Source organism: Salarias fasciatus, unplaced genomic scaffold (assembly GCF_902148845.1).
Source record: "Salarias fasciatus unplaced genomic scaffold, fSalaFa1.1, whole genome shotgun sequence".
NCBI classification, from domain to species: domain Eukaryota; kingdom Metazoa; phylum Chordata; class Actinopteri; order Blenniiformes; family Blenniidae; genus Salarias; species Salarias fasciatus.
Window position 1 is genome coordinate 466,690 of NW_021941382.1, and position 6,868 is coordinate 473,557.

At 51.2% G+C, this 6,868-nt stretch overlaps 1 pseudogene; it reads right to left on the minus strand.

The window, feature by feature from the left end:
* Positions 1–1,766: 1,766 nt before the first annotated feature.
* LOC115385373 (solute carrier family 41 member 3 pseudogene) lies at positions 1,767–3,023 on the minus strand (annotated as a pseudogene).
* Positions 3,024–6,868: the final 3,845 nt, after the last annotated feature.

Consider the following 6,868-nt stretch of genomic DNA (forward strand, 5'->3'; position numbering starts at 1 on the left):
TGGGGATATTGTTGGACAGTGGAAGGAATACTTCGAGGACCTCCTCAATCCCATCGCCACATCTTCCGTAGAGGAAGCAGAGGCTGAGGTCCCAGAGGTGGACTCGTCCATCACCCAAGCTAAAGTGACCGAGGTGGTTGGTGAGCTCCTCGGCGGCCAGGTACTGGGGGTGGACGAGATTCGCCCCGAGTACCTTAGGTCTCTGGATGTGCAGGGACGGTCTTGGTTGACACGTCTCTGCAACATCACGTGGCGGTCGGGGACAGTGCCTCTGGATTGGCAGACTCGGGTGGTGGTCCCCTTGTTTAAAAAGGGGGACCGGAGGGTGTACTCCAACTATAGGGGGATCACACTCCTCAGCCTCCCCGGGAAAGTGTATGCCAGGATACTGGAAGGGAGGATTCGGCCGATAGTCGAACCTCGGATTCAGGAGGAACAATGTGGTTTTCGTCCTGGTCGCGGAACAGTGGACCAGCTCTATACCCTCCATAGGGTGCTCGAGGGCTCGTGGGAGTTTGCCCAACCAGTTCACATGTGTTTTGTGAATTTGGAGAAGGCGTTCGACCGTGTCCCTCGTGGTGTCTTGTGGGGGGGGGCTCCGGGAATACAGAGTCCAGGGCCCCTTGTTAAGGGCCGTCCTGTCTCTGTATGACCGGAGTAGGAGTCTGGTCCGCATTGCCAGCAGTAAGTCGGACCTGTTCCAGTGCATGTTGGACTCTGGCAGGGCTGCCCTTTGTCACCGGTGCTCTTCATAATCTTTATGGACAGAATTTCTAGGTGCAGCCAGGGGCCGGAGGGGGTCCGGTTCAGGGACCAGGGACCGGAGGGGGTCCGGTTTGAGGACCACAGGATTTCATCTTTGCTTTTTCCAGATGATGTTGTCCTGTTGGCTCCATCGAACCTGGACCTGCAGCATGCACTGGGGCGGTTTGCAGCCGAGTGTGATGCGACAGGGATGAGGATCAGCACCGCCAAATCCGAGGCCATAGTCCTCGACCGGAGGAAGGTGGCTTGCCCCCTCCAGGTCGGTGGAGAGACTGTGGCCCAAGTGGAGGAGTTTAAGTATCTTGGGGTCTTGTTCTCGAGTGGGGGATGGATGGAGCGTGAGATTGACAGGCGGATCGGTGCAGCGGCTGCAGTGATGCGGTCGTTGTATCGGTCCGTTGTGGTGAAGAAGGAGCTGAGCCGAAAGGCGAAGCTCTCGATTTACCGGTCAATCTACGTTCCCACCCTCACCTATGGTCATGAACTTTGGGTCATGACCGAAAGGACAAGATCCCGGATACAAGCGGCTGAAATGAGCTTCCTCCGTATGGGTGGCTGGGCGCTCCCTTAGAGATACGGTGAGGAGCTCAGTCACCAGGGAGGAGCTCAGAGTAGAGCCGCTACTCCTCCGCATTGAGAGGGACCAGCTGAGGTGGTTCGGGCATCTGTTCAGGATGCCTCCTGGACGCCTCCCTGGGGAGGTGTTCGGCCATGTCCCACAGGGAAGACCCAGGACACGCTGGAGAGACTATGTCTCACAGCTGGCCTGGGAACACCTTGGGATCCTCCCAGAGGAGCTGGAGGAAGTGTCTGGGGACAGGGAAGTTTGGGCATCCCTGCTGAGATTGCTGCCCCCGCGACCCAGCCCCAGATAAGCGGTAGAAAATGGATGGATGGATGGGACATCCCTAGTTGAAACTAACACTATTCACTATTTCACTCAAGGGACTACTGAGGAAACAGAAGCCTCATCGAGTGGTGATCTGGATAAGAATCCCTCTTCACAGGGAGGGGTCTCCCAGCACTGTGAGGCAGGATATTGAGAAGCTGTCCGGGTCCAACCCTAGCGTCCACAGCCAGGGCACCACCAGGCCGGACACAAACAGTAGGATCAGCACCTGAAGCTGGGCCACACACAAGTATCCGAAGACAAAGGGGGGCGTCAGGCTGACGTGGCCCCCCTGTAGGAGCCGGACGGCGCCAAGGAACAGGAGGTAACCCGGGACCGCAAGGAGCAGTAGCGCGCAGGCTGATCTGGAGTTCATATCGGAGCAGCAGAAGACGGTTCAGCATCCTGGGCAGGGGGGACTAGTGGCAGGCAGGGCTCCCAAATGGAGGGAGGTGGCCATCCGGCTGGCCTGGATGGCTACGAGAATCCCGCCTGCACCACTGATGAGTGGAGCGAGGATGGCCATTCCTCCAAAGTGTGGTTGGCTTCCTGTTTTGTCCAACATTAGACCACCGACACTGCTGATAACCGTGGCTAGAATGACCAGCCACCAGCCGGAGTTCAGGACCTGCCTGATCGGCGGAGACATGCTGGCGATGGCGACCCAGACCGGGATGAGGAGCAGGAACGACACGCAACACATGGCAGGCAGGAACCACATGTCTCTATAGTGGAAGAAAAAGCTGCTGGTCCAGGCCAGCAGGGACAAGGTGATGAGGTCTCCCAGGCTGGCGGCGATGGGCGTGGCCACATTGTCTGGGTTGATGCCCAGCCTCCTGGATCCAATGACGACTGTCACCATGACCCCACCCAGGATCAGCGCAGCGACGAAGGCCGTGGTTACAACGCTAGCAAATAGGATGCCTGCCTGGACCAAGTCCACCGTCTCCAAGGTCAACGCCCCCAGACCGACGGCCGCCCCCAGGAAGCCCACCACGGTGGCCCGGACCTGAATCAGAGTCAGGTGAGAGAGCACCATCCTCCATCGCTGCTGGGACTCATCCATTTGCCCCACGTTGGCTGCTGTGGAGAGTCTGGAGGCCAGGGTCATCTCCAGGTTTCCTTTTAGGCCCACCAGAGCCGGCACAAGGATGAGGATCTGAGAGATCTCCTTGAAGACCTCCCAGTGTTGGACTGTGTCCAGGAGGATGCCCAGGCCGGACAGAAGGTAGGGGAGCAAGACCTGGGAGGCGATCCGCCGGCATCTCTCCGGCAGGAAGCCATGCATGGAGCGGGTCCGGCGGCAGGTGAAGCCCCTCAGCCGCCCCCCCTGGAAGCGCAGCTCTAATATCAAACGAGTCACCGCCATGGCCGGTCTTACATCGGGCTAACTGGGCACAGAAGTGCTAAATGCGAGGCTAATAGCTCTGGGGCGCACTTCTTCTTCTAAAGTCCTGTATTTTACATCCATACACAACTATTTACAATCACAAGATGAAAAAACAAACAGCAATGTTGCTCAACACAAGTAACATATTGACACTTCCCTCTTTGTCTGTCTGTCTATGAGCATATATTTACTGTTGAGCGGTGAGCATGACTTCATCTGGGGAGCTCCTGAGTTTTCTGTAATCCTGCTCACTGAGGCATGCTGGGAGCTGGTCTGGAGCAGAAAGCTGAGCAGCCAGCCTGGCTCGCACATCGCCTCCTGCCAGGTCCCTCCGATCCGCCTCAGCATCTCCGTGGTCGTGTCCATCGTCCCTCTGTGGACCTTCCTCCTCCTCCTCCTCCTCCTCCTCCTCCATGGAGTCACCTGCTGCCACACAGACGTTGTGGAGGATGCAGCAGGCAGCGACCGCCTGGGCGTGAACATGGAGTGACTCTCCAGGGCTCTGAGGAAGATGGAGCACCGGCGAGTTTTCAAAACTCCAAATGTGCTCTCAGTGCTGCTCCACCCTTTGGCGTGATGTCGGCTGTACCGAGCTTCAGCCTGGCCTGTAAAGTAAAATCTATATGGAAACATTTGATATATTGTGATGTAACCATGGTAACCATTTGTTGTGCTTCCTTAGCGTTCATAATTTGTCGTTGTTGAGATGAAGTTTTCTCACTTGCAGCAGGTTGTCGGTACGATGTCGTCACCGCAGCCGGGCGCAGCAGGCCAGCGCCCAGCAGGAAGTATCAGTTGGTGGAAGCACTGCCTGCTGGTACATTGGGGATCTGGCAGGACCAGGGCGTCGTGCACAGACCCCGGGTTGCTGACATACACGTCAATGAATATTCCTTTAGTGTCAATGATGCCCTGGAGGAGGATGGAGGGTGTGGTGGAAATTTCTAATGAGTGCATGCTCAACTGTTTTTGTTATAAATAACCGTAGCTCTCATACACTCAGATGTGTGGGGAACCGCGAATGCTTTGTCTAGAATTAACTTTTCCTGATAATCTTAACGTAGCAGCTGCGGCACTCGTGGGAGTCTTCCTGTGTCCAGCCTACGGCTGGGTGCAGTCAAGGCCTCTGGGAGTGAACGTGGCAGTTAGTTATTAGAGACTTGCACGCCCCTGCGAGGGCAGAACGCACTCTGTTAATCTGTTGACTGCGTGACTTCTCCTGCTGTACAGCATAATAAAAGAGATCAAATCGAACTCACCGGCTGATGCCCTTTGTTGAATAAAATTGCCATAAGACATCAGGGCCCAGACACAAGCCAACAGGCTAAATTTCAACAATCTAGCATAAATGAATACTTTTAAAATGATCAAGTGAGTTGAGGGTGGGCCCAGTCAAACCTGGGGGTCTCCTAAGTGGTGTAGACATGGTTTCAAGTCTTTAATTTAATTTTTGAAGATTTTAGAGGCCCACTGCAGAATCTGTCAGTGGCTGACAGATTGTGACATTCACTGACAGATTCTGCAAAGTGAGCTCTAACTAAGCCCAGAAACGACCCAGTGAGCTGGGGGTGGGCTCAAATGAAAGCTGGGGGTCTTCTAAGATGTGTAGAAGTAGTTTCACGTCTCTGTGTTGATTTTTGAAGATATTAGAGGCCCACTGCAGAATCTGTCAGTGGCTGACAGATTCTGACATTCACTGACGGATTCCGCAAAGTGAGCTGTAACTCAGCCTCGAAACGACCTAGTGAGCTGGGAGTGGGCTCAAAAGAAAGTTGGGGGGTCTCCTAAGCGGTGTAGAAGTGTTTTCAAATGTGTAAGTTAATTTTTGAAGATTTTAGAGGCCCATTGCAGAAACTGTCAGTTGCTGACAGATTCTGACATTCACTGACGGATTCTCCAAAGTGAGCTCTAAGTCAGCCTGGAAACGACCTAGTGAGCTGGGGGTGGGCTCAAATGATAGCTTGGGATGGACTAAACAGTCTGTTTGAGACACTGTGATTGAGGTATTCCAAGTTATAGGTCTGTCAAGGTCGACATATAGGGTTGCTATAACTGGTTATGTGAAAGAGCTACAGAGGCGGGATTCAGACTAAATGGACTTCTGACTGCTTCCAGACAGTGCAACGCCAGTTTGACCCTTTGCAGATGTTTTCACCTTACACTACAGGATGGGAGCATTTGAACATTTACCCCTGTCATCAGGGCCCAGACACAAGCCAACAGGCTCAATTTCAACAATCTAGCACAAATTAAAGCTAGGGTTGGCGATTTGAATGAGATAAATTTTTTTAAATACTGGTTAAAATGATCTTTATGACCCGATGGGAAGCAATTCATAGCGTGTGTTTAAAGTAGTTTGGAAAATATCCGCGATCTACAGCAGGAGTAAAACGGGAAAAACAGCAACCAATAGTCTTGAGAGGACACCTTTTTTTAAACCAATCAAGTCCCTTCGCCGTTTGACCTGCCCCGTGCGCGTACATGTCAATGGCGTGCACTGACCCTGGTTCAGTGCGCGCTTAGAAGGACGGAGCGTCGTTGCAGAATGGCGGAGACGAATGTTTGGGGGTTTACTTACCGTTGAGTGAGCCATAACTTGGCGTAGTGCAAATAAAGAAAAACGAAGAAACGAAGCGCTGAGGACAGGTTACACCAAGGACGCACTGGACGCGGAAGTGCCGCACGCACCGCGAACGTCTCCGCGTCTCCGCTCCCAATGGAGCTCCGCCAATGGGGTGGGAGCTGGGCGGAGCTAGCTTGGCGGAGCCTTGGGGAGATGCTGCATGCTAACGCTAGTTTTCCAAGATCGCCAACCCTAGCTTTAATACTTTTTAAAACGATCTAGTCAGCTGAGGGTGGGCCCAGTCAAACCTGGGGGTCTCCTAAGTGGTGTAAATGTGGTTTCAAGTTTTTAAGATAATTTTTGAAGATCTTAGAGGCCCAGTGCAGAAACTGTCAGTGGCTGACAGATTCTGACATTCACTGATGGATTCTGCAAAGTGAGCTCTAACTCAGCCCAGAAACGAACTAGTGAGCTGGGAGTGGGCTCAAATCAAGGCTGGGGGTCTCCTAAGTGGCGTAGAAGTGGTTTCAAATGTCTAAGTTAATTTTTGAAGATTTTAGAGGCCCACTGCAGAATCTGTCAGTGGCTGACAGATTCTGACATTCACCGACGGATTCTGCAAAGTGAGCTCTAACTAAGCCCAGAAACGACCCAGTGAGCTGGGGGTGGGCTCAAATGAAAGCTGGGGGTCTTCTAAGATGTGTAGAAGTAGTTTCACGTCTCTGTGTTGATTTTTGAAGATTTTCGAGGCCCATTGCAGAAACTGTCAGTGGCTGACAGATTCTGACATTCACTGATGGATTCTGCAAAGTGAGCTCTAACTCAGCCCAGAAACGATATATATATATATATATATATATATGTATATATATGTATGTATATATATATATATATATATATATATATATATATATATATATATATGTATATATATGTATGTATATATATATATATATATATATATATACATACATATATATATGTATATATATGTATATATATATATATATATATATATATATATATATATATATATATATATATATATATATATATATATATATATATAAAATAAATATTAGTGTCCATTTGTGGGACTTCTGACTGAAAAAAAGGGATGACATTGAATTAATCCTGGACCTGATCCTGGTCTGGAGCAGACTAAATCCTGGACTTGGTCCTGGTCTGGAGGTGAGATCCACAGAATAAATCTCCATGGTAACATATCACAACATTTTTCACGTTGAAGTATCCTCCTTGA